Source organism: Ovis canadensis, chromosome 24 (assembly GCF_042477335.2).
Source record: "Ovis canadensis isolate MfBH-ARS-UI-01 breed Bighorn chromosome 24, ARS-UI_OviCan_v2, whole genome shotgun sequence".
NCBI lineage: Eukaryota > Metazoa > Chordata > Mammalia > Artiodactyla > Bovidae > Ovis > Ovis canadensis.
Window position 1 is genome coordinate 36,523,990 of NC_091268.1, and position 8,015 is coordinate 36,532,004.

The following is an 8,015-nucleotide window of genomic DNA, read 5'->3' on the forward strand; positions in this document are numbered from 1 at the left end:
TGTGCTGTTTTAGATAGGGTGGTCCTTGAAGGCCTGTCTTTTGAGGTGACACTTGAGCCAAGACTTTCATCAGTCTGTGCAGTTCAGTCGCTCAGTCGTGTCCGACTCTTTGCGACCCCGTGAATCGCAGCACGCCAGGCCTCCCTGTCTATCACCAACTCCTGGAGTTCACTCAGACTCACATCCATCGAGTCAGTGATGCCATCCAGCCATCTCATCCTCTGTCGTCCCCTTCTCCTCCTGCCCCCAATCCCTCCCAGCATCAGAGTCTTTTCCAATGAGTCAACTCTTTGCATGAGGTGGCCAAAGTACTGGAGTTTCAGCTTTAGCATCATTCCTTCCAAAGAAATCCCAGGGCTGATCTCCTTCAGAATGGACTGGTTGGATCTTCTTGCAGTCCAAGGGACTCTCAAGAGTCTTCGCCAACACCACAGTTCAAAAGCATCAATTCTTTGGTGCTCAGCTTTCTTTATAGTCCAACTCTCTCATCCATACATGACCACTGGAAAAACCATAGCCTTGACTAGATGGACCTTAGTAGTCAAAGTAATGTCTCTGCTTTTGAATATACTATCTAGGTTGGTCATAACTTTTCTTCCAAGGAGTAAGCATCTTTTAATTTCATGGCTGCAGTCACCATTTGCAGTGATTTTGGAGCCCAGAAAAATAAAGTCTGACACTGTTTCCACTGTTTCCCCATCTATTTCCCATGAAGTGATGGGACCGGATGCCATGATCTTAGTTTTCTGAATGTTGAGCTTTAGGCCAACTTTCTCACTCTCCACTTTCACTTTCATCAAGAGGCTTTTGAGTTCCTCTTCACTTTCTGCCATAAGGATGGTGTCATCTGCATATCTGAGGTTATTGATATTTCTCCCAGAAATCTTGATTCCAGCTTGTGCTTCTTCCAGCCCAGCACTTCTCATGATGTACTCTGCATAGAAGTTAAATAAGCAGGGTGACAATATATAGCCTTTATGTACTACTTTTCCTATTTGGAACCAGTCTGTTGTTCCATGTCCAGTTCTAACTGTTGCTTCCTGACCTGTATACAGATTTCTCAAGAGGCAGGTCAGGTGGTCTGGTATTCCCATCTCTTGAAGAATCTTCCACAGTTTATTGTGATCCACACAGTCAAAGGCTTTGGCATAGTCAATAAAGCAGAAATAGATGTTTTTCTGGAACTCTCTTGCTTTTTCCATGATCCAGCGGATGTTGGCAATTTGGTCTCTGGTTCCTCTGCCTTTTCTAAAACCAGCTTGAACATCAGGAAGTTCACGGTTCACATATTGCTGAAGCCTGGCTTGGAGAATTTTGAGCATTACTTTACTAGTATGTGAGATGAGTGCAATTGTGCAGTAGTTTGAGCATTCTTTGGCATTGCCTTTCTTTGGAATTGGAATAAAAACTGACCTTTTCCAGTCCTGTGGCCACTGCTGAGGTTTCCAAATTTGCTGGCATATTGAATGAAGCACTTTCACAGCATCATCTTTCAGAATTTGAAACAGCTTAACTAGAATTCCATCACCTCCACTAGCTTTGTTCGTAGCTATGCTTTCTAAGGCCCACTTGACTTCACATTTCATCAGCCAGGAGGATGGAAAAGAAACCCTTGAGAGTCACCCTGCTGTTGCTGATGCCAATCAGTCCCTGTGGCTGTGCTCGCGGTCCTCCCCAGGCTTCTCCTGCATCCTGTTTTCAACACCACCACTTCACTGCTTATTAAGCAATTGTATCACCTCTTTGGAATTGTCAGTGAATAAATGGCCAAGCTCCACATCGAGTAGCAGACTTTCATTTCTGCAGAAAACTGACAGGCACCTGACTGGAGTCCTAGGACTAGGGCCAATAATATCTGCTTAAGTCACCAGTGACACCCAGGCCTCTGATTGTGCCTTCCTGGCCATGCTCTGTGGCAGACCCACGGGACAGACCTATGATGGTCTCAGAAGAGGGAGCAGTCGTGAAGAGCTCTATTCCCACCAAGTCCACATATAGGACCCTCTCTTCCCATAACCTCTCTGTATTTCTGTTACATTTGATTCTTTTGGTCAAACACAACAAATTACCTCATTTATTTTTTTAACTTTTTATTTTCTAGTGGGGTATAGCCAATTAACAGTGTTGTGATAGTTTCAGGTGAACAGCAAAGGGACTCAGCCATGTACATGGATGTATCCATTCTCCCCCAAACTCCCCTCCCATCCAGACTGCCCCATAACATTGAGCGGAGTTCCACGTGCTATACAGTAGGTCCTTGTTGGTTATCCAGTTTAAATATAGCAGAATCACCTCTTATTTAAATGACATATTTTGGGAGAGATACTTTTCCTTCAGCGAACAAAGAGAAAAATGTCAGCCAAGACAGTCCATAGGGTAAGAGGTTCATTACTGAGATCGAATCCTTAGCAGCTGGGGAAGACTTAAGAGAGCACCAGTGCTCTTCAGGAGCACTTCCATCAAAGGGGTATGAACACAGACTATGTCAGCTTCCTGCACACATCACCCCCCCAGCCCACCAGTCAGCCCTCCCTCTGCCCCACACATCTGTACTACTGTCACATCCCCTCCTGGATCCCCTGGCATCTAATACCACTAATTCTCTCTTCTCCCTGCTATCTTCAACCTTTCCTTCCCTTCTAGCTCTTTTTCTTGAGCCCCTAAACATGCCAAAGTTCCTCCCCACCTGAAAACAAGGGCAGAGGCCTCCTCCAGTGACCTTTACTATACCTCTAATATCACCATTTCCCTTTCCATTCATAGTCAACCTCTCAGAAAAAAAAAATTATTTGGCTGATTTGGGTCTTAGTTGCCGTATGCAGGATCTTCGTTGCATAATGAGGAATCTTTAGGTGTGGTATGCAAACTCTTAGTTGCGGCATATGGGATCTAGTGTCCGGACCAGGGACTGAACAGGAGCCCCCTGCCTTGGCAGCCTAGAGTCTGAAGCCACTGGACCATGAGGGAAGTCCCCATAGTCAACCTTCTTGAAGGAATAATCTACTGTTTTAAATCTTCAATTCCTCACTTCCTATTCATTCTTTTTTAAAATTAATTTTCATTGGTGTACAGTTGATTTACAATGTTGCATTAGTTTCTGTTGTCCAGCAAAGTGAATCAGTTATATATACACATATATCCACTCTTTTGGATTCTTTTCAATACTTTACAGAGTACTGAGTAGAGTTCCCTGTGTTATACGGTAGGTCCCCATTAGTTATCTATTTTATATACAGGAAGTAGTGTGTATATGTCAATCCCAATCTCCCAATTTATCCCTCCTGCCTCCTTTCCCCCTTGGTAGCCCTAAGTTTTTCTACATCTGTGACTCTATTTCTGTTTTGTATGTAAGTTCATTTGTCCTATTCATTAATCCACTCTAATCTAGATTATACTTGACCCCCTACTCCCCCCAGTGAAACTTCATAAACTGCATCTTAATTGAAGTCCAGTAGATACCACCTCACTGACCATTCCTTTTCTGCCCTCTTCATGGCCCTATTTTCTCTGCTCATCATTTAAATATTGACCCCTGTGGGGGGTTTGTCCTTGACCCATTCTTGACTTTAAACATATACGTTTTCAGGACTGATTCGCTCTAGAGGCTTTAATTGCCACCTCCATCCAGCCTGGCCTCTTCTTTGGGCTTTGTAGTCCTAGATCCAAATGCCTGTTGCCAGAAGATCTAAAAGCACTCTTTCCCTCCTCTTAAACTTAGGGTATCATGTTTCTCAGGGTTCCTGAGTAAATTAAATCTTTATGAAAATCCCTCAATTGGCCATGATGTGCTTGCAAAGTTATTAACTCATTTGAGGTTAGAGACCGTGAGGACAGAGTTAGTATAGGAGAGAAAGTGAAATGTTTTATGCAAAGGTTATTAAAGGGTTCATGGGGTCACAAAGAGTCTGACACGACTGAGCGACTGAACTGATTAAAGAGTAGTAATGAAATTACCAAAACCCACTATAGATACATCATTAAAAGGCATCTTTAAAAGAGAAGTAATGGTGTATGGGATTTCCCTGGTAGTCCAGTGGTTAAGACTTCATGCTTCCACTGCAGGGGATGCAGGTTCCATTCCTATTAAGGGAAATAAGATCCTGCATGCTGCATGTGGTGTGGCCAAAAAAAAAAGAGAGACATTGCATAAGTTCAGTTCAGTTCAGTCGCTCAGTCGTGTCCAACTCTTTGCGAACCTATGAACCGCAGCACGCCAGGCCTCCCTGTCCATCAACAACTCCCAGAGTTCACCCAAACTCATGTCCATCGAGTCGGTGATGCCATCCAGCCATCTCATCCTCTGTCGTCCCCTTCTCCTCCTGCTCCCAATCCCTCCCAGCATCAGAGTCTTTTCCAGTGAGTCAACTCTTCGCATGAGGTGAAACTCCAAAGTACTGGAGTTTCAGCTTTAGCATCAGTCCTTCCAGTGAACACCCAGGACTGATCTCATTTAGGATGGACTGGTTGGATCTCCTTGCAGCCCAAGGGATTCTCAAGAGTCTTCTCCAACACCACACTTCAAAAGCATCAATTCTTCGGCACTCAGCTTTCTTCACAGTCCAACTTTCACATCCATACATGACCACTGGAAAAACCATAGCCTTGACTAGACGGACCTTTGTTGGCAAACTAATGTCTCTGCTTTTTAATATGCTCTCTAGGTTGGTCATAACTTTCCTTCCAAGGAGTAAGTCTCTTTTAATTTCATGGCTGCAATCACCATCTGCAGTGATTTTGGAGCCCCCCAAAATAAAGTCTGCCACTGTTTCCACTGTTTCACCATCTATTTCCCATGAACTGATGGGACCAGAAGCCATGATCTTAGTTTTCTGAATGTTGAACTCTAAGTCAACTTTTTCACTCTCCTCTTTCACTTTCATCAAGAGGCTTTTGAGTTCCTCTTCACTTTCTGCCATAAGGATGGTGTCATCTGCATATCTGAGGTCATTGATATTTCTCCCGGAAATCTTGATTCCAGCTTGTGCTTCTTCCAGCCCAGCACTTCTCATGATGTACTCTGCACAGAAGTTAAATAAGCAGGGTGACAATATAAAGCCTTGATGTACTCCTTTTCCTACTTGGAACCAGTCTGTTGTTCCATGTCCAGTTCTAACTGTTGCTTCCTGACCTGCATATAGGTTTCCCAAGAGACAGGTCAGGTGGTCTGGTATTCCCATCTCTTTCAGAATTTTCCAGTTTATTGTGATCCACAGTCAAAGGCTTTGGCATAGCCAATAAAGAAGAAATAGTTCTTTTTCTAGAACTCTCTTGTTTTTTTCATCCAGCGGATGTTGGCAATTTGATCTCTGGTTCCTCTGCCTTTTCTAAAACCAGCTTGAACATCGGGAAGTTCACGGTTCACGTATTGCTAAAGCCCGGCTTGGAGAATTTTGAGCATTACTTTACTAGCATGTGCTGCTACTGCTGCTAAGTCTCTTCAGTCGTGTCTGACTCTGTGCGACCCCATAGAGCCCACCAGGCTCCCTCATCCCTGGGATTCTCCAGGCAAGAACACTGGAGTGGGTTGCCATCTCCTCCAATGCATGAAAGTGAAAAGTGAAAGTGAAGTCACTCAGTTGTGTCTGACTCCTAGCGACCCCATGGAGTACAGCCCACCAGGCCCCTCTGTCCATGGGATTTTCCAGCCAAGAGTATTGGAGTGGGTTGCCATTGAGTGCAATTGTGCAGTAGTTTGAGCATTCTTTGGCATTGCCTTTCTTTGGAATTGGAATGAAAACTGACTTTTTCCAGTCCTGTGGCCACTGCTGAGTTTTCCAAATTTGCTGGCATATTGAGTGCACCACTTTCACAGCATCATCTTTCAGGATTTGAAATAGCTCAACTGGAATTCCATCACCTCCACTAGCTTTGTTCGTAGTGATGCTTTCTAAGGCCCACTTGACTTCACATTCCAGGATGTCTGGCTCTAGGTGAGTGATTACACCATCGTGAGTATCTGGGTCATGAAGATGTTTTTTGTACAGTTCTCCTGTGTATTCTTGCCACATCTGCTGAATATCTTCTGCTTCTGTTAGGTCCATACCATGTCTGTCCTTTATCGAGCCCATCTTTGCATGAAATGTTCCCTTGGTATCTCTAATTTTCTTGAAGAGATCTCTAGTCTTTCCCATTCTGTTGTTTTCCTCTACTTTGCACTGATCACTGAGGAAGGCTTTCTTATTTCTCCTTGCTATTCTTTGGAACTTTGCATTCAGATGCTTATATCTTTCCTTTTCTCTTTTGTTTTTCACTTCTCTTCTTTTCACAGCTATTTGTAAGGCCTCCTCAGGCAGCCATTTTGCTATTTTGCATTTCTTTTCCATGGGGATGGTCTGGATCCCTGTCTCCTGTACAATGTCAGGAACCTCCATCCATAATTCATCAGGCACTCTATCTATCAGATCTAGTCCCTTAAATCTATTTCTCACTTCCACTGTATAATCATAAGGGATTTGATTTAAGTCATACCTGAATGGTCTAGTGGTTTTCCCTACTTTCTTCAAGTCTGAGTTTGGCAATAAGGAGTTCATGATCTGAGCCACAGTCAGCTCCCGGTCTTATTTTTGCTGACTGTATAGAGCTTCTCCATCTTTGGCTGCAAAGAATATAATCAATCTGATTTCGGTGTTGACCATCTGGTAATGTCCATGTGTAGAGTCTTCTCTTGTGTTGTTGGAAGAGGGTGTTTGCTATGACCAGTGTGTTCTCTTGGCAAAACTCTATTAGCCTTTGCCCTGCTTCATTCTGTATTCCAAGGCCAAATTTGCCTGTTATCCCAGGTGTTTCTTGACTTCCTACTTTTGCATTCCAATCCTCTATAATACTCAAGTTAGGCAAATAAATACTCGTAGACTGGGATGAAGTTTCCAGTGATACTACCAGATTCAGTTCAGTTCAGTTCAGTCACTCCACTGTGTCCAACTCTTTGGACCCCATGAAACGCAGCACACCAGGCCTCCCTGTCCATCACCAACTCCGGCAGTCCACCCAAACCCATGTCCATCGAGTTGGTGATGACATCCAACCATCTCATCCTCTGTCATCCCCTTCTTCTCCTGCCCTCAATCTTCCCCAGCATCAGGGTCTTTTCAAATGAGTCAGCTCTTCGCATCAAGTGGCCAAAGTATTGGAGTTTCAACTTCAACATCAGTCCTTCCAATGAACACCCAGGACTGATCTCCTTTAGGATGGACTGATTAGATCTTCTTGCAGTCCAAGGGACTCTCAAGAGTCTTCTCCAACACCACACTTCAAAAGCATCAATTCTTCAGTGCTTAGCTTTCTTTATACTCCAACCCTCACATTCATACACGACCACTGGAAAAACAATAGCCTTGACTAGACAGACTTTTGTTGACAAAGCAATTTCTGTGCTTTTTAATATGCTGTCTAGGTTGGTCATAACTTTTCTTCCAAGGAGTAAGTGTCTTTTAATTTCATGGCTGCAATCACCATCTGCAGTGATTTTGGAGCCCAGAAAAATAAAATCAGCCACTGTTTCCCCATCTATTTCCCATGAAGGGATGGGACCAGATGCCATGATCTTAGTTTTCCGAATGTTGAACTTTAAGTCAACTTTTTCACTCTCCTCTTTCACTTTCATGAAGAGGCTTTTGAGTTCCTCTTCACTTTCTGCCATAAGGATGGTGTCATCTGCGTATCTGAGGTTATTGATATTTCTCCCAGAAATCTTGATTCCAGCTTGTGCTTCTTCCAGGCCAGCATTTCTCATGATGTACTACTCTGCATAGAATTTAAATAAGCATGGTGACAATATATAGCCTTGATGTACTCCTTTGCCTGTTTGGAACCAGTCTGTTGTTCCATGCCCAGTTCTAACTGTTGCTTCCTGACCTGCATATAGGTTTCTCAAGAGGCAGGTCAGGTGGTCTGGTATTCCCATCTCCTGAAGAATTTTCCACAGTTTATTGTGATCCACAGTCAAAGGCTTTGGCATAGTCAATAAAGCAGAAATAGATGTTTTTCTGGAACTCTCTTACTTTTTCGATGATCCG